At 32.8% G+C, this 21,869-nt stretch overlaps 1 long non-coding RNA gene across 1 annotated transcript; it reads right to left on the reverse strand.

Moving 5' to 3' along the window:
• Window positions 1–649: 649 nt before the first annotated feature.
• On the reverse strand, window positions 650–3,877 carry LOC128187160 (uncharacterized). The gene is made up of 3 exons (XR_008244039.1): window positions 3,521–3,877; window positions 1,679–1,835; window positions 650–1,074 (listed from the first exon to the last, which is right to left on the reverse strand). It is a non-coding gene; the product is annotated as an uncharacterized LOC128187160 (long non-coding RNA).
• Between the last annotated feature and the right edge of the window lie 17,992 nt (window positions 3,878–21,869).

Here is a 21,869-nt window from a genome sequence, read left to right on the forward strand (position 1 = left end):
GTGGATATAGTGTTGCGGGAAATGTGAATTACATTACGAGCATTTTGCGATATTTTCCCTTGGTTGTATTGCTGGAGGCAAAATTGTAACTTAAGTAGAAATAAATATTATACATTGATAAATTTCAAGTGACAGCGTGGGTCAGTAATTCATCAAAAGAAAAAAAACATGAGAGATAACTACGACATGCATTACCTCTTTATATTCCATGCGCGGATCCAGAAAGTTTTTTGAGACAGTTATTTGAGTTTGCCAGGAAGGGGGTGGTCCAAGGTATATTTTGTAATGTAATTTAAATAAATTTGAATTTTGCAGGGGGGATCTGGTTCCCTCTAGCTGACCACCCCCCCCCCCAAAAAAAAAGATCCGTGCATGTAATCGGCGACAATCAAAGCCGTGCATTTTTTCATTTTATTTTTTACCTAAATCAATAATTGGTAAATGAAATATATTTTAAAACACATTCTCTTTCAAAATTGCTGTTTATTTTTTTGAAAGTATTCCTCAACATTGCTATTAGTTTTTAAGAGAGGACAAGCACAAAACTCTTACCCTCACCCCCTTCTTAATAAACAAATACTCAAACAACAATACATGAACAAAAATGTAAATTCCTAGATTTTGAGTGTTGATCACAACAACAAATACATAGATTTTCAAACATTTATTATTCATTTTTCAAGGGAATATTGAAAAAATAACTCATAGTCAGGAAACTGTTAACAAATAAATAATGGTTTAAATAAATAATATTTGCATATGAACATTAATTTTGACTGTTTAAGTTTTAAATATCATTGCTAACAATTTAAAAAAAAACACCAAGAGTTGCAAAATCCTTAGCTCAGATTCAACATATAAATACATGTACTAAGATTAGGTTTGTATATGTATAATTAACATATATAATCATGTTGATATTTCTGTTTGGAGGTTATCAATGCACATAATTGTTTTCCTCATACAAAATTATGCCGATGGTCTCCACATAGGAAAAGCTGGGTAACAGGCAGGAACATAGGGAGGTAGAACCAGCCAATTCACCAATTGATACAGATGGTCTCACGCATAAGCCTACAAAGTTTAACATACCGGTATTAACATTATATATTTTAGCACTTGCACTTTACAACAGTATAAACTAAACAATGTCAAATGACGAAAAATGAACTTTCACCCTGAGAAATCTTTTTTGATAAAATACAACCCTATGAGCAAAGAGTTACATGTAGCCTCTGTGAAAAAACACACTGTTACATAGAAGAATAATTGGAAATGCCACTTGGACATTTACATGTACATATATTTTATGTTCTTTCTTCCTAAATTTTGATTTCTTTATATATTAAATATAAATATATATTATTATTAACATTACAGATTTTCTTGTGGCAATTAACAAATGTTCCCAATATACTAAATAAAATCAAGAGAACTTAATACTCCAAGATGACTTAGATATAAATGTTTACAATAGCAGAAAGAACCCCCCCCCCCCCTATTAAAACAATCTTTATCGTCAAGGGATAATGCTAAGCAATCAATGTTTGCGATATAGTGCATACTCTCAAAGCAAGTTTAATTACATTTCCAGCAGAATGAAAACACACAAATACATGCAGTGTAGTCTCCACCCACAGAAAATATATATGTAAGGCACTGTATTTTTAAATCTTACCAAAAACATGTTAAATGCAATTGGATAAATTCAACTTAGGGGCTGAAGCAGTTGATTGTAATGAGTCACTGGAGCATACATCATATGGAATCAAACACCATGACACGGGTACCCCGCATCTTTCACCTCTTCTACACAACACAAGTAGTATAGGAGTCTACAAATGAAATACATGTATAAGGTACAGCGTAAATGAAATCATAAAAATTACCAGTTATTTAGACTTGCACTCAAATTTTATGCAGCGATACAAGTAATAGTTGATTAGTATGAAGTCTTTGAGGCTGGCGATCAGCTAATAAAGGTGTGAAAAACAAAAAATAGCACCTCTTATTTTGAAACCTCAAGGCTATCACTCTTTTTCTTTCTAGATTATGTATTCCGGTCAATTAAAACAAATAAAGTCAAAATTTTACAGTGCACTACATAAAAGCTTTGAATCGACATAGCCGCCTTAACTTCAGATAAGTCTCAACGAAATGTTTTGACTGACCCCTGTCATTGAAAGCAGGGTGTACAGTAATTGCATGATGCGAGTTGAATGAAGGGGATGACAATCTAGTTGTAGCTATTAACAATGTAATGTTACCTAACAAAGATAACTGTATTGCTTTGAAAAAAATCTTTAATTGTCTGCAAGGACAGTCAATGCGCCTGACAAATAATTTCATTTAAAAATTGTTCTGATAATTTAAACATGTTAAAAAACCTGATCATGTTGATATTTAAGATGACACGGGTACCCCGCACCTTTCATTTAAAATTGTTCTGATAAATTAAACATGTTAAACAACCTGCATGATCATGTTGATAGTTAAGACTGGTCAGCAAAACAATACAATATTAGAGACTCAGAGGTAATAATTCTCACAACAATTATTTTAACCTATCTTGTATCATCTTTTTTTTTATTCTAGACCATAATTTTACATATACTGGTAATATAAATTATGACACACTGTTATATTGAAATTAATTCTAAATAAATATTAAGACTATTTAATTTCAATGTAAACAAGCTAAGCAGTGACATTTTCATTTGAAGCCACATGGATCAGCAGTCAGGCTTCAGGATCATGAAGCAATCTTAGACTTAAGTCAAAAATTGTACACTGTCTTAACGCCTCTAGATTGAAATCACTGACAAAATTGAAACGCTACTAACATTGTCTTGATATAGATTTGTCAATTACAAATTTTAATCGATATTTTATGATGAACAATAATATTATGGTTGCCTGAAATTTTGACTTAGTCTAATATTCCTTCATGATCCTGAAGCCTGAAGTGATACTTTAAGGCAATTTGTCAGAGTAAAAATGATTTCTTTTAATTAATTGGTACACATGCAAAAATTAAAATATTGATTATATACCAGTCCATGTAAATATACCAACACAGTCTAAAACAGTGGCACTACTTATCATCTACATTGATACATGTAAGGCGTCGCTGATAAATAATCAATGTGGAACTGGAAGGTTGTGCATTCAGGTAAAATCTGATGTCATGGGGAAAAGCTGATAAATCGCCATCGACATTTATTTGTCCAAGACGTTTTCAACAAGTTGGATTTAAATACTCTTTAAATATTTTTTAAAATAATAAGTTATATGCAATTAAAGTATAGATATACATAATCATTTGTGTAACAAAATGACATGCTAGTGCTTTGAAAAGTAATAAAACTTCATAATTATTTACAACATGTGGTCGTATGAAAACACATAACGTTATCGATCCGTACATCACTTTGTTGTTTCAGCACACAATAAGTACTGCGTTTACATTCTTTATCATACTGTTTGCGTTAGTTTATGAAATGATTTGACCAATACTTACCATATCTCCTGCATAGTTCGACATCCACACGCATAGTATCAATCCACAACATCTCGGCGCACATGTTTACATCCATGCCTGCCATTTTGCTACCAGCTAAAAATAGTCGACACGTCACGGATCGATACAAGCGTCGGAAGGGAGCGGATCGGAACCAAACGACAATTAATGTTTTCATTGAAAATAAGTAAATAAAGATCATTATTGCACAATGAGGGGTTTAATATTTGATTTAACTCTCTTCAACAAGAAATTAAATCCAAAAACTAATCAACTACCATTAATAGATGCTATTTACGTTAAATTACATATCTAATGAATATTCATGAGTTCAAAGTTGATCAAAATAAGCCCCGCCTCCAAATTCCAGCCTTAACTGTGCTGCGTAGGCAGCAAATATATTCTCCAGTCTGGGTTTCTACAGCATTTTTTATTTGTAATGATTTATGCACTTTTGGTAATCCGTAGAATTGACTTTCTCGGGCGTCAAAGTTAATAAGATAGTCTCTTTCCTTTGTAGTGATATTTGACAAATTTTCATTCACAAATTGTTTTATTTTTGACAGAGTTTTTTTCTCCTGGTTTTCTTCAACGTGTTTATAATATTCTGGGTCATTAAGCATATCTAATATTTTAACTTCATAATATGCCTTATTCATTACAACAACTCCGCCTCCTTTCTCGGCCTCTTTGATAACAATGCTGTCATCATCACATAAATCTTTTAAGGCTTGTTCCTCTTTTTTCGATAGAATTGACTTTGTTTGTCTTGGAACGTTAGAAAGTTGGAAATTATCAAGAGTATTACACACTGTATCTAAAGTTTGATTTCTACCCCGTTTTGGATTAAAATCTGACTTGTTTGTGACGAGATCCTGTTCTTGTTCCTCATTTAGATTTTGTGTAGAATCGTCATCATCCTCGTTAAAATATTCCTTTAGTCGAAGTTTTCTTGTATATTCCTTAATATCCGTTTTAAGTTGTTCGTTATTCATACGGGGAGTTGGTGTATATTTCATACCTTTTGATAATAATTTTATTTCAGTTTCATTCAATACTCTGTTCGAGAGGTTGAACACTTTAGGATTATGTTGTATTGGTTGCTGTGTGATATTAGCTTCACGAGCATCTAATACATCTGTGGCCGTTGTTGGCGTTTCCTCGGTATGTAGCTTTGCCCTCGATTGGGCTTGCCTCCTCCTAAAAAATGATGTTGTACTCCACGTCCAATAAAGGTTGTTTTCCCATCTCTGTAGATGTTTGATGGTCTGTGCCGTTTAGGTCTTTGACCATAATGGTTTTGATTGGTTCTCCTGCGGCAATCCGTTTTTTGATTTTTTAGTTTATCATTGTAAACTCTCTGATTCCTGTATGGCGTCTGTCTGGCGTATTGTTGTTCTCGCCCTTGTCTATTGGATGTTGAGGAATTTCCATGTATTTTACTATTGTTGGTTACAGGAGAAGTGGTTTCCGTTTGTTCAGCATTCTCAGAATCCATACCCACTACAGAAGCATAGCTTGCATTTAGGTTTTGCTTTGTTGTTTGTTTATGTGAGCTTGAAGTCGGTTTTGGTTTCTTAGAAGTCGGCTGTATATGTGGTTGTTTAACATTATCTTTGCCGTAATTTTTCGCATAATCAAGTAACCAGGCTTCGGTGTACCGCCATCTGTTGAACGATCGGTCCTCCTCCTTTTGACAGTCAGATTTCCACATTTTCTGCAATTTTTCTAGGATAAATCCACTGGCATTTTGATGTAACATTTGATCAATTTCTTCATCAATCTTTAAAACCTTCAATTGATTGTTTTCTGCTCTCATTCGCAGCAATGATATCTCTCCGTTTACCCGATTTATAGCCATTTCTACCCGAATTTCAGTTTGGTTTTTCGGTTCTCCACGAATTTCCTTGATTCTGAATTTTCGAGGGATGATGGGATTGTCCTGACTTATCCATTTTTCAAAGTAATTTGCATGATTAGCAATGTTAATTTGCTTGTAGTATGTTTGTTTTCTGTAGTTAAGAAGTCTACTCCATTCGGCTTTAATTCTTTGTTTAATCCGATATGCTTCTTTTTGTAACATAAGCTCATTTGTTTCTCTTTGAATCATTAATGTTGGTGATTGGTATGAGCTTACCTCCATATCAGTTGTTTTCAGGTACGTCTCCTCCGTATCTTCTGTATTCTCTATATTGTCGATGATAACATTGTTGGAAGATGTTCCCACACTATTTGACTGCTTTACTGCATCAATCAGTTCTCTTAAAAGATCGTTCGTTATGTCCGTTTTCATGAAAAACATTTCATACGTATTTTTAAACCCAAATTGAACTGTTTGTAATAATAATGTATTGAATTGTATGTTATCTACTATGTTGCAAATTATATTTTTTCCGCTAAATCTAGCTATGACGTCATAATAGACATTGCCATTCAACGTTCAAGTTTTTTGACGTCACGTTACTATGTTACCATTATATAGCTTCTGAAGATTTTAAAATGAAAGCGCTTAAGCTATATTGAACGTTTTTCGTTTTTTCTTATTTAATTTTTATCTATAACTCGCCGACCACTGTGGATTTTATTGTGTTTCAATATATATACTGTAAAACGAGAAAATTTGGCGCATACGTATTTTAGCGCAAACGCAAGTGCTAGTACATTGGCGCAATTATATTTTAGCGCACGTCACCTTTCTTTAAAAAAGAATACAAAAAATGTTGTGTGATAAACGATCACGCCCAAATTTAGTTCTGCGTTCACTCAAGCACGTGAACACAACGAATTTGATTTCTATCTCGCATGCACGGTAAACTGTCGTTGAGAACAATACATTTACTTTTGTGTAAATCGTCAGTAAATAGATATGAAAACTTCATTTATTGGGGATGATGAGTAATTTTTTGTTGGTAAACAAGTTTGAGTTATCGGACATTGAAATTAACGTGTCGACTTGGATAACACTAGAAGAGTCCCGAAACTAAAAGTGAAATCGAATGCTACATTTACCGTGAGTTTCGATCACCATGAGCAAATCTTTTTTACAGTAATTTTACATAAAAATAATACAAAAAGAGGTATCGTCTTGTTATCTTTCTAATCAGAGATCAAAGAAATAATGATCAATCATGTATTGTCAGCGTTAACGATCGCCACGCTTAATCACATTTTCACCTCGGAGCGCTAAATGGAAGTGGCATGGGGAGAAGCCCAATTTTCAAGGTGCTAATGAGAGATATTAAAAAGCAATTAAAATTGAATTAATTAATCCATGTTTAGGCACTTATACCCGATAACCCATACCGTTTACCCGTGTAATTGTTTAAACAAACAGAATCGACGGTATCTGATATTACGTATACGAACACTTCTATATACATGTAGCATTGAAAATGGACTGACATTATTGTTTTGCAACTTGAAGAAATTTAGTACATATGGAAAATCGTTGGCGCACTGTTAATTTTAGCGCTCAGAGGCAGTTGCGCCAAAGGCGCTAAAATTTGTAGTGCGCCATATTTTCTCGTTTTACAGTATATATATATATATATATATATATATATATATATATATATATATATATATATATATATATATATATATATATATATATATAATAAAAAACTTTTAAAACACTGTTTCAAAATATTTCGACCGTGTTACCGGTCTTCATCAGTCGGTGTTTATTGTCTATAGCAACACAACGTAGAACATATACTATCACGTCACAATATGAATACAGTTTGGCAAGTGACGTCATACAACAATATTGCGCCAAAAACATATGAAATAAAGGTGAGAATCTATAGAAAGCACAGTGATATCCGTAATTAGTACATAAACAAGTAATAAATGAAAAATGTATAGATAACGGGACATAAAATAAAGGAAATGTCTATACAAACCAGTAATAATGTAGTCTAAAGACAATAATGTTCCCTTTTGTTTATACCAAAAGGTATATAAGTATTTAATTTTTTCTTCCACAAATTTTCACTGAATTTTCTGTAAGTTTCATCTTTGTACAGTTTTTCGATACCTATTACAGAATAATCCTCAACTGTGTGTTCGTCAGTATAAAAATGCATTGCTACAGGGTCGTTAGTTTCTCTCCTGATCAGTGACAAATTTAAAACATGTCTTTGATATAAAGTCACCCCCGTTTCCCCAACATATACAATTTTGTTACACTTTTTACAAAACACCCCATAAACAACATTACTTGACTTGCAATCGATATGATTTTTAACTTGATACGTTTTGCCCTTAGCATCTTGAAATTGGCCAGAACAAATAATATATTTACACATAACACATTTTTTTGCACCACACGGCTCGGATAAGTGTTGTTTTTTAAAAAAAGAGGTTATTATGTTTCTTATGGACCAATATGTCTTTCAAGTTTTTGTCTCTCCTGAATGCAACTATAGGTGTGTTATGAAACGCAAGTTTTAGGCAGTCGGAATTTTCGAGAATTTTTTGACGTTTCTTTAGTATTTGATGAATATTTGGTAGTCCTCTGGAATAGTTTAACACAAACGGAACACGGTTACACTTTTTGTTATTTTTTCTGTAGTTCAATAAATCCGAGCGGTTGAGTTTATCCACCTTCGCCAGCTGATCCTCGACATCCTCGTTGGAATATCCACATTTGCGTAGATTAGTTTTAATTTTCTCCCGTTGTTTGAAATATCCCTCATCTGTTGAGCAGATTCGGCGCGCACGGATACCCAGTCCAAATGGTATAGATTTTTTTGTAGATTCAGGATGGCTGGATTTTTTATTTAGGTACATGTGTTTGTCAGTGGGTTTACTGTACAGATCGGTAGAAAGATATCCTTTTTCAATAGTAACATTTACATCTAGGAACTCTATGCTAGATTTAGAAAAGCGTAGATCAAGCTGAATATTTGGATGTATACCATTTGCCATTTCATGGAAATGTAGGAGATCGGCTTCTGTCCCTGACCAGATTCCAAATATGTCATCGATATATCTAACATAAAAAAGCGGTTGTACGTTACACTGTTCCAAAAGAATACGTTCCCAATCCCCCATATATATACACGCATAGTTTCTGCCAAGTTTGGATCCAATAGCAGTTCCTTCTGTTTGAATATATTGTTTGTTGTTAAAACTAAAATTGTTATTTTCCAGGACAGCATCCATCATCTGTAAAATGGTATTTGTGTCAACTTCTTTTTTCTGTCGTTGATTTAAAACTTTTGCTATTACTTCCCGCGCTTCTTGTCTGGGTATACTGGGATACAGCGCTTTCACGTCCATACAAAATAATATTGAGGAATTGGATAATGGTTGATTTACGGTAGAAAGTTTTCTTAAAAAATCCGTAGTGTCTTGTACATAACTTTTTAACGATTGGTTTGCCTCCTCCAATTGAGATTCTACATATTCTGCAAGCTTCTCTGTTGGATGTTGGCGGCCATTTACTATTGTTCTCAATGGATGGTTTTCCTTATGAATTTTTGGATTTGCCTGTAGTTTTCCTGAAGATATTTCTGTAGGTAAAAGATAATGTCGTAAATAAGACGTGATGGATCCTCTTTTATACATATTGTTAATTAGCTTCTTAATTTTGTTGGTGATTTGTTGGTGATTTGTTTGCTATATATATTCCGTCATGTATGAGTTACATTCTATGAATATTATATATCCCCTAACTACCCTATGAAGTACTACAAATTTTGAAACGTCAACTCATTAATGAACGAGTAGTTTCTTTTTTACAATAAATAATTCTGGAATCAAATGTCCATACTTTGTAACAATTAAATTGGAGCTTTCTGACTTTGTCTTTAAATTTTAAATAAACCACAGATTGATTAATCTCAAACCATTAATTTTATTAAATTTACTTCAATAGTTCTGGAAATTGAATTACAATTTCTAAATTTTTGTGAGGTTTTGCTGTTGATGAAAAAATTGGAATCTTAATTGCCACCTTGTAGATGTTGTTTATTATATTTATCAATCTCGTCGTGTGTTTCTATCCCCGGGCCTTGGACTCTTTCTAACACATGTTGCGTGAAATGGCACGTTAAATAAGTATGATTACTTTTTCACGTAGAACTCATATAAGATACAATACTAACATTTTGATAATCTGCATTGATTTTGCTTTTAATCCAGTAATATATGATCTTAATAAAAAACAAAAGTTAGATATTAAAACTGAATATTGCTTTATTTTTAAAGGGAATCCACAAAAGAAAACTAATATACCCAGTTAAAAAACGTATTGTTACAATTCATTTCAAATCTAAGTCACTGATATTAACAGATTTTATTGTCTGTTACAATGTATAATTATTTTATTTTGAGCCCCAAAAACATTAACTTAAGGAAAAACGATATGTTCTAATAAAATGTTTAATACACATCTGATTCTCATCATCCTCACTATAGAAAATTATAAAACATATTTGTTAAAATGTTGTTTAATTTTCATTTATATAAACTATAAATCGGATTTTGCAAATCTTTTGAATAGATAAATTCGCATTTTTATCAACTTTATGATAAACGTGTTGACTGGACTTGAATTTTTCTATCGTCAAATGTCCATACGTATGTAGCCATATACATTCATAACCTGTCTGTGGAGTTTTTATCTCTCAGTTGATTCGATACTCAAGTACATGCTCTACGTATGAACAATTTCTAAAAGCAGGCAAGCTACTGACAACCAAGTTGATAAAAAAAATCAACAATCTTGATTGAGGTCATCATTTCGTATATTCTGCGGTCAAAACAACGACCATGTCAGCAAATACAATCTTCCGTTAGGACGAATGCTTTCAGATATCTTAAATACCTATTGTTATGCCATTATTAATCACCGAATTATTTACGGATTTTCCCGTTTCCTGATTACGACAAAGAACACACGGCGGTTGTGACCGGTCAGCAGAGGATGCTTACTCCTCCATGGCACCTGATCCTACCTGTAATTTTTGTAGATGTCCGTGTTTACTCTTCTCCTCTGTTGTATTTTTCCTTTGAACTGCTGATTTTGGAACATTGTTTGTTATTCCCACTTTTTGTTTTTAGATATAAATCCCTAATTGACTTTTCTGTAAAGAAATCTTGAAAGTAAACCATAATGTCTAACCTTAATTTCCTTATGTCTACTGAAAATGAGTTCTATTTTCAGATCTGATGGATTACCCTACTGCTGTCCGTTCTACTGTTTAAAACAAAACGTATGTGTCGGTAAGTTATTGGCTTTCACTTTTGATAACATTTCGATACAATTATTGGAATATTATAACATATTTTAGCTTGTCTCGAAAATTCGCATTCATCACAATAACAAGTTGAATGGCATACACTTTCCCGGAAAAATTAGGGTTAAGCACATAAAACCTCGCAACTACACTTAGCTACATCCTTCTCAGTCTAGAGTATTCATGGAAGGCTGCTTTGAATTTGTGTCAATCAATTACTTGAATATTTTCCTGTAAAATTTGATAGAACTGTTAGAAAAAACTAATCCCACCAATCCTCCCGGAACCTAATGTTGTTCAACCCATGATTCACGATTGTAGCATCTTCTAAAATTTTACACCCAATCTATTTTTCTATTTTTATTTGTTTCCCTAATCATTATAACTATGGTTTCAACATTTTATCACATACGTGTGTATTGAATTTGATACCAGATATAAATATTTTTAACGATCTTAGCTTGGCATTTTTATATATCATCATAACATTTCAAATCAGTCTTATCGTTATATTACAAATATGATTATTTTATCGCTGCTCTGAAAAAACCATGAATCGCATCGAAATCAGCTGACGTCTATGAAGCAAAATACTAGTATATACTGGATTGTTCTAACAATTTACGTTCGCAAGAAATCAATTTTGTGCATATCAATGTTAAGTTAATAATCTAAAGAGTAACTTGCTGAAAAAAACCCCTAAAACACGTATCTGAACAATTTCATTTCTTATTAAAAGTACAATTAACAGTATAAATTAGTTGATAGGATAAATAACATATCGATAACATAGCAGAACGTTTTATCCAAGGTAATAGGAAAAACATAGTGTGTCGCATGTGATATGAATAGCATATATAATTCTTCCTTTTCTCCAACAATAAATTACAGTGCACTTGTTAATTTGAGTAATTTTGAAACAAATGTGTTTTATAATAGAATGGTTTGTATTCAATACCTGTATGTATCTTACATGTATCAAGATTTATGTTTTGTCTATATAGCCTTGTGGTCAGCATGCTTTTCATATGCACTGCTTTGAGAATTGGTCCTACAGGTTGATCTAAAAATCAACCGCGGGCCAGAACTAACGAAAGCTTAATATTTTAAAATTCATTCACTCCATACAGCCATGTGTTTAATGAATAGTAATTGGAATATTTGTAACTTTATTTACAAAACTTTTGAGTAACGGCAAATGTATTTAAATGATATCTCACAATCCTGTAAGGTGTGACAGCGTGTACGTGTCTAGAAGTAAAACATTTACAAGTATTGGATGTCTGTGTAAATTGTTAATCGGATATCTTCACTTAGGAAGGTTATTTTGTTACAATATACGTGCATTAATTGATGAAGGATTATACCCTATCCTGGATTGAAGAAATTAATCAGTCATTAGTCTCGGTGTATTATTGAACAGAATATCCCGCTGGATACAAGAATTCGCCCAGTGGTAACAACTGTAGCGTCCCGTGTCGTCATCCATCATATGGAGCTCGGTGTGACAGTCGGTGTAACTGTTCTAAGGAGGACTGTCACCATGTCTACGGATGTCACGTAACAAGTGAGTATTGATTTGGCACAGTGCTATATTCCTATTTAAGTAAAGTTCCTTTCAGTGCTTATCTTTGGTTTTACCACAGTCTTTTGCTCTGTCGACCGCAATAATGTGAAAAAGTAACTATTGCTTGCATTGCAGGTTAAAATAATTAATACTAAAGTTATATTTATACTGTTTAAATGAATAGGTTTAACATTATCATATTAAAGGTAGAAACAATTACCTTTAATTCATTTTATTACATGTTCAGCTCAATTTGCGGTGGATGTCACTCATGTAATACATTTTTGATATTATACGGTATGTTCTTAGGCCAAGTTACGTCACAATTAAACAAACGTAGCTTTAGACGGATGATTGACGTAGAATAAAAAGAAAATCAAAATAATTCAGTTGAAAGGTGTAAAGTTATAAATGCGAAAGCTTTAATGCGGTTTCTTTTTTTCCAAAATTGATAAAAATGTGGTTAAAAATGAAATGCTTGTTTGTTATAATCTTCAAGGGATTTTTGTGCGTAAGGTTGTTGACGTCTTATGCGGCTCAGAATTATAAAGTTTACAGAAAAGGTTTAGGTTAAACACGTGGTAAAACATGTGATTAAAAGAATATCATGATTTGCAATGGTATATAATTTTATCCAATTCGTTTTTCTATCAATTCGCCAAGTCTTGGGGATAGAAAATACACAACTCAATGGATACTAATCATATACCATCAAAAGTCATTAGAGGTTCTAATATAAAAGAGTATATTTATCAACCGATATATTTGTTTGAACAACTATAGGTTAAATATATTTTTCAAGGTACTAAAGGAACTATCCAGAAGAACTCTGCGATCAATAATTTTTCCTTTGCATTTAAAACAGGTAAATGATTATGCAACTTTTTTTTTATAAATGAAATGCAGTTAGACTGCTAAATACTTGAATAATTGGACACAAAATACACTTATTGTATTTTATTTTTTATAAGGAACAAAGGATGTCATCTTTACATATTAAATACAACTAATTTACACAGCCAGGTATTAAAGAATTGCATGATTTACTTTCACGCAAATCTTGAATAAGAATCAAATTCACAGATATCATTTCTCTGTAAACCATGCAGGGATTTTTTCAAACATGATAAATACCAATATTTATCAACGTTATTATAATACAAACAATCTGATTAACATGACTAACAATCAATATTGACTGAAACAACATGGAAACAACGCGAATGAGTTATTTTTTAACTGTTGAATGAAATATATTATACTTTGAGACAAAGGCCTCACGTTTGCACTTATTACTTTAAAGCAGTGTTTATTTGCTCTTTTTCAGACACAAATTTCTTCTATGCATTCTTACCGTTAAGTAATGATAGAAATTGTTAAACTTTGAAACATCAAAATAAAAAACGATGCTATTAAAGTCCTTAGCATAAATTTTACAATACTTTAGAAATATATTGCAGACTTGAGTATTCGAATTATGGTTTAACCTTATGTCGGATTATGCATATCAAAACATAGGATAGCAAAGATATTGCAAATTTCAATGCACGGAAAGAGCGTCTTGAAACATTTCGGGCGTTAGTCGTTAAAAGTAATGGACCTGTACTATCTGCTCTGAATAATTGGTATTGAGCTCCTATACAACAACTACAGTGTCATCTTCATGACGAACTTATTGGAACTTGGATTTAGCAGGAATTTGACAAACATAAATATCAACAATTGTAAAGGTATATTAAAGTTTGTTAATTGGTTTGAAGATTATACTTAGCTTTTTACAACCTTTCTGCTAAATAAACAATCTGATTTATTCAATACACAATACAATTCTCCACTCATAATATTTATTCCATACCACCTATTTCTGGACAGCTTTCTAACATCAAGATCAAGTAAATGATTCCAGGCTGTCTTTTTGGTGCTAGAACCGCCATGACATCATAATTGATTTAATGAAGCTTTTCCCGTAATTTATGGCTTTAATGAAATTTTGTAGAAAATAAAGCAATATTTTGGCATTCTATATTTAATCACGGAAGAAGTAATCCCGGTACCTATATCAAATTTGACATCATTTTAAAGAGGAGGTCAAGAGCTTGTTTAATGCCGTTTTGGAGAGACTGTAGGCATTCTAAATTAATTTCATTAGTTAAAAATGGGCAATGGATTTGTTACTTATATCCTTCATATTTCATAGAAAATGATTGATTCAATATGATTTTTCATTGTGTTTACCAAACATTTTAACCCCGGTTACACCCTATGAAACAAAGATATTATTATGAATCACAATTAGAAGAGTTTATATCATAAATTTCATAAACATATAGGCACCTTTCATTTACTAGATCTAGACCTTTACTCTACATTATACACATACAACACAGGGGCATCGTATCCGCTCTACACTCTATGACATATATATATAAATAATACACAAGGGAAGAATCGAAAGTAGGACACGATTTGTAAACAATGTCAAAAACAACTTACTTTACAAAAGTTACGCAAATCATCGCACACAATGTTGCAAATGTTGTCAAAAAACACGTTCACACTCAAATACTCCTAATAAACTCGGTAAAAAGCGTTTTCATTCCATCAAAACCGCTGTCTGCTGCAGAAACCCAATCTCTTCGCCCAAGAAAAGATAACTCTGTATTTCCGCTTTTCGATAACTCTCGGGACTCTCTATATAATCAGTAGTGATATAAGAAATTTCGGCGGTAAATTATAAAATGTCTGAGAAATTATTTGTCTTGTGGTAAGTATCATTATGATTGTTCATTTCAGTATATTTCGCATGTACCTAAAATAGCATTTTTTGTAAGCAAATATATTTTTTATCATTTAATCATTGGTAAAAATGTAAATAATTTGATATATAATACAAAACAATACTGATAAAAATTCTTAGGGGACCAATTAATTTTGAAGAAATGTGTGCAAATTAATGAACTATGAGTATTTTGATTTTTGATCTTAATTATTGAATAAAAAATTATTTCAAATTAAACCAAAATGTCAACACAGAGTTTATCAGTAACTTTTTAGTGAATAAAAAAAAATAGTGACTGTTTCAGCACTTTTTGATCATCATTAATTGTTAATTCTATAATTACTAAATATATCAGTTAAATTTAAACATTACGAGTCTCTCTCTTCTCTTTTAAATCAATTGGTTTAATACGCGGATAGGTTAAGGCAATTCCGAGTTTAATGACCGTCAAAATTATGATCAATTTAAAAAATGTTTATTTTTATGAAAACAGCGCGGGATATTAATACCAAGTGAAAGAGTTCACCAAGATATCATTTTCTACTTCGGAATCGACTCAATCATTGAAGCTGCCGTGCAATGGTATCACGTGACAGTTAAAAAAAGATCACTTTTTTACCTTAACAAAAAATCAAAAAGTGTAACACTACCCCGAAGTTCATTTGTATGTTTGCTACAATAATTCGATTGGCAATTAGTTCATGTTTATTAGTATTACTGCTAGAATCCTATTGTACATCGCATAAAATAAATATTGTAAATATTTATCGGAAACCCTCTCAACTTCTAAAATCTCATTGAAAATACTACGTATTTTTCGTATAAAACAACAAAGCACACGATTCTAGCAGCACTATTCAGGTAGTTTAGGTCATATACCGTTGATATTTACCAAAATCATCTTTCAAAATATCCGGTGTAGTGTTACACTTTTGCCTTTTTTTGTACACACTGACAGAGGAAAGGCTGGTCAAGCCATATAAATGTCGATCCGCTTACCTTATAACACTCGCTGATTAAACAAAATATCCATGCCTGTATTATCCTGATTATATTCTAACTGACACTCATCTAAATCTTAGGTATCTGTATTAAATAAGTCTTATTTCGGCATTATTTACACTGCATTCCGATAATTTGTCTCCCGACATGATCTTCTCTTTTAAACATGCTTGTGACGTCATCAATGATAATTATACGTAATAGAGGGAAATCGAAGATGTATTCAGTTAGAAGAGTTTCTAGTGATATTTTCTGTCTGTAGTTTTTATAATTTAAACCAGAGATAAAGTTAAAATCGACATGTTTCTGAGTAAAATATGACATCATGCTGCTTATTGTGACGTCATATCGATCAGAGGAATTTGATCGTTGTGAGTCGCCTTATCATACCCGCGTATGAATTTAAATTCACAAATAAGGACAATTTAGAACCATGGCAAGAATCATCCACACTAGACTGGCCCTCCCCTCCACTGAAAAAAAAACCAACAATAACAACAACACTTACTGGAACATTCATTGTCATCAAGTATCTGGATGGTCATTCATTAGACATTCAAATCAGTTAGTCTTTTTTTTTCTTTGTCTATTTGGTTTTGGTGCTTCTGGTTGTTCTAGATCTGGGACATTTATTTTCATCCCATCAGCATCACTAATAAACTGACCCAATTTATTAACCAACTCTTTCTTACTTTGCATTGTTCTGAACTGATAATATAGGCATAGTTTGTCTAGTTCTGCTTTGGTGAATTTTTGCATAAAGTTTTTATCAGCTATCTCTTCTAAGTTGAGAAACACTCATCTTGAGATACTCCTGAACTATATCTGTATATAATTGTTTCAAATGTTCTTCTAAACCTCTTTCATGTACATTTGACCCAGCACTGGTACTTGTTTCAAAATCTGCAAATAAATTTTGCCACATTCTATAAAGATGTGCAGAGTTCAGCATCCTTTCACTCAGGTGTTTGCCAATATTTTTTCCATACACATTTATACTGGCATTGTTTTGAAGGCTTCTGACTATAATGTCCAACTCAATAAAGAATTTAAAGGCAGCATCAGTGATGTGTGTTAATCCTCTGCGGAAATTTTGTCTTCTGCTTGTTTCACTTAGTGTTTCAATAAAAGCTGAGCTTTGTGTGATGTTGTTCTCAGAAACTACAATTAAGTGGTCTATCAATTCCTTTTCATTCGTCATAGCTGATATTAAATCACTTTGTCTCGGGTTATAAACATTTGCCATGATTCTTCGCACTTTCTGCTTTCTCACACTGGAAAGGCACCAACCTCCCAAATATCTAATCTTCCCTTTTCCTCCATCAGATTCTGAAAACTGTTTCCCTTGGCTTTTCTGTGCATCCATTTCTGCTTTCTCTTTAAATGTGTTGCTAAACGGAAGGCAATATTGTAATGTTCATCAGAAAGAGTTGTGTTTGGAAATAAGTTTTCACACACAAGTTTTTTGTAGTTTTCTGATGTGGCCAGTTCTTGAAAGCTTTTGAAAAAAACATTCATTGTTTTATTGGTAACAACATTTACAGCCCCAATAGATGATGACATGGATTTTTTCAATTTATTCCATACATAATTCATGAAAAATTCAACACATGCTCGGCGACTTGTGAGAAATTTCAGTGCCTTATTTTCTTTAATTTGAAAACCTGTTTCGGGATTTTGATAGGTAAGAGTCAAAACAATGTCTTGAATATTTAAATGAGCTGGAAGCGGTAAATCAAATTCATCCTCAAAATTCATGGGAGCTGAGACCATGTCTTGTTGATCTAAAGATTCCATCATCTCCACCATTAGCTCATCATCACCATTATCACCATCATCACCATCATCATTATCATCATTGTTATCATCATCACCATCATCGTCATGTCTTTCCCACTCTTTGACTTGAATTTTAAAACAGGAATCTCTACAACACGAAAGGTCATTTTCATACATTGTATATCTTTCTTCGCTAAAAAAAAAATGTGGTAATGCTCTCTGGAGGCCTGAGAATAAGTTTTTTAGCGAAATGTATGATTTGAAGTCCTTTCTTGTTAACAGCTCTGCTGACAGCAACCACAAGTTGACCATACTCAAACATCCCTTTTGCAATCTATCACTACTCTCTCCCGAGTCAGTCCTTGACAATTGTGAACAGTTACAGCGAAGGAGAGTTTTAATGGCAATTGTGTTCGACTTCCGACATCATATTTCAATTTGGAGTCATACTTTGTGAAGTTAAAAGTTCTTATGTTCACTGCTCCGATATCAGGAAAACTTACTTTTACAAAAAGTCATCGTGCATTGCCTGTACGATTCCTTGAAGGCGATTCACTAGAGTGTCATTCACATTTGCTGTTAGAATGACAGGTGCCCCTATCTTCAAATGAATCTCCCTCTCACTTTGTATCCCAGATGTGGTACCATCGTCTTTGCTTTTGTATATCTTTTCTTGACCTGTCAATAAATTATGAGCAAATCAAATTGTGACTAGTTAACATACATGTATGATTGTATATCATTTGAAAAGAGGTTCAAAATTTACAACATTATGCAGTAGGTATCATCAGGGACATACATACACAAAAAAAACTGGCCACGGCGAGAATTGAACCGGGACCCTTAGTTTACTAGCATCACCACACTTCCTCTGCGCCACGGCAACTTACATGTGTATGAGCGTTTTTATATCGTATATATCAGTGGATATTGAATCACTGTATTGAATGTGTTTACTTGAAAAGATTTGGACAAACCATTCAGTTTGTAACAATCAATTATATCTAATTTATAAATTACATGCATGCGTGTATTTAGAATGAAATACGGAACTTGGTCTTCAGTGAACAAAAATATATTATACCTAATTGGAAACCGTTAGGTTCACTATAGTAGGCTTTCTTAGTTAATACATTTAAACCGAATAGATATACGTTCATGTAATTTATAGCTATAAAAATGTAAGAACGAAAATGAAATCATTTCTTTTATTAAATGCATTGATACTATTAGGGTATTTGTTCAATTTCCCGCAATTTCCCGGTTTTCATGATCGCGGCGCCGTTCCAATATGTTTAAATATTTACATGTAATTGTATGTACATGATTTTTAAACTATCAATTCTATAACAAACAAAATTACCAATTACCGGTGACGTATTTACTGCATGTGGCAATTGCAAATGACTTGTACATACAATTGTATGATGTGCCAGGCCGGGTATATTTGACATATTTACCCTTATACATATATTTAAATAATCAACCCTTATTTATGATCACCGGTACATTAATTAATTAGCCGCAAGATTTACTCTTACATACATGTATCGTTAATTTGTAGACGTAACATCTTTGAAACCCAGAGCTAGGAAATAATACTTTGAAAATGAATTACAAATGTAAATTAACTTTTATTCACTAGACTTATCGTATACTCGTACATACTAAGATTTAACGCCTTTAGAAACCCTGACGTGCACCTGGGCACACGACACACCTGTTGTGTATATCTTGTATATTCTGTGTTAGTTCCAGGGGTTTTCTTAAGTTGGACAAACAATAGACTTTAATTATTAATATACACAAACGAACAAAACTATGTCTAGACAAACAAAGCAGTAATATCCTGCCTGATATAACAAAGGCAGTTGAGAGTCTTTTCATCTTTAACATGTATCTAGCAGATCTAGAGTTAGAAATAATGAAAATTAAAAAAAAAATACAAACCTTAAACCGATTATCAAATTAAATCATGCATTTTTGGTTCATTATCTTTATTTTGTTTAATAACCGGATGAACAGAGACAGAGAGAGAGAGAGAGAGAGAGAGAGAGAGAGAGAGAGAGAGAGAGAGATTTTTCACCGATTAATTTATAATAGGAAACAAACATACTTTAATTAGTTTTATGCACATATTAAGATACAGAGACTGCGCTCATCCCTACAATAATTTTGAAACCCTAAAACAATTATAAAGAATTTTATAACGGCAATCTGTGTCCATCGGAGCGGTGCTGATGATAGCGATCTGTGTTTAATGGAGCGACGATTAAAACCGCCTGGAACACCCTCCCCCTTCCTTGGAAATTATATTATCACTCGGATGACCCCCTCCAATCTCTATAAAAGAGCTTTTGCATTTAATATATGTTTTTATTGTTCAGCTTGATCAATATTGACTTAAAGGCCACTTAAAGACAGTGTAAAGGCAGTGTAAAGAGAGCGTAAATGCCACTTAAAGATGCTTAAAGGTGGCTTAAAGGTGGCTTAAAGAAGTTTGGACATTAAGGACCTATAAGCACTTGCTTAGAGGTGACTTAAAGGCGGCTTAAAGGTTGTAAAGCCTTTAAGCTCCTTTAAGTCACCTTTATGCCACCTTTAAGGACTTGCTTAAAGATGGTTTTTCACCCTGTGTGACAGTCCGATAAAGATGGAGAAATTCCTCTCGGTGATATACTCAATGAATACAATGCATTTGCAACTAAACAGACAGGAAGTTCGAATGAATGTATTAATGCAAAGACTGTTGGAAAAATTGTTACAAGTTTGTTTCCAAATGCAGTAGCATGCAGGCAACGTAAAATAGATGAGAACCTTATCAGCAGAAAAATTGCAATATACAAGGGCATATCACTTAGGAGAATAAGCAATGAAACCATGCAAACACAAAACATTACTTTATTAAACATTGAAAACATTCTGCTTCCAGGCATTCATTAATTGCAAAAACATGAATCATCAGTGTAATTAATGATTACGACAGATATAATGATCAATGGAAATAGAGTACTAAAAGAAGTGGGCATTGATTTCCAGAATAAAGAGGACAGTTTGAAAGTGTTTGGAAAACATATTGATTTAGAAAGTTTAGGAGTAAACTAGTGTGATTTATCTACAATTAATGAAGTACAGGCCTTATTGTACATATTCAAAAGAGTTAATCTTTGCTATGGATTAGAAATGACTAGTAAAAAGAAGAGTATACCCCAACACATAAAATTAGAGCATACATGTACCTCCATAAATGATAAAACACAGGCAAGACTAAGATGCAATACCTGCGTTGGAGTGATTGGCTGGCTTGCTACTAGCAAAACATGTAATAAGTGCAGTTCATACCTCGGAAAATTTATTAGAAATGACACACCTGATATTGAATTGAAAGAATCAGATGAAGATTTTAAAAATTTTTTAGAGACTATACTTCCAACAGCAAATCCTAAAATGAAAACACTTTTAAAGTCTCAGTATGATGCATTACAAGTAAAAGACAGTAGACAAAGAGGATGGGACAAAGATATTATCAAAGTATGTTTGAATCTCTGGTCTAGAAGTCCTCAGTCTTACAAGGATCTTCAGAATAGTGGTGTACTGATTTTGCCATCAGGGAGACAGTTGCAGAAATACAAAACTTTGTTAAACAAGATACTGGTATCAATAAAGATGTGTTCAGATGGATGGCAAATGTGGCTAAGCAACATAATATCCCAGCATCAGTATATCATAGTGGTCTCATACATGACGAGACACGAATCCAACAGGATCTAGTAATGAATTGCAAAGGAAAGTCTGCAGAATTGATTGGTTAGATAGACACAGGAGAGGAGGGAAGCAATATAAGAGTAGCAAAATCCCAGTCTGTGGAAGGTGCTTTAGCTACTGAAGTGTTTCAAGTGTCATTTCTAGGATTTACTGGATTCAGATTCCCTGTTGCACACTATCCCACAGAGGGCATAACAGCAAGTGAAATAT

Source organism: Crassostrea angulata, chromosome 6 (genome assembly GCF_025612915.1).
Source record: "Crassostrea angulata isolate pt1a10 chromosome 6, ASM2561291v2, whole genome shotgun sequence".
Lineage (NCBI taxonomy): Eukaryota > Metazoa > Mollusca > Bivalvia > Ostreida > Ostreidae > Magallana > Magallana angulata.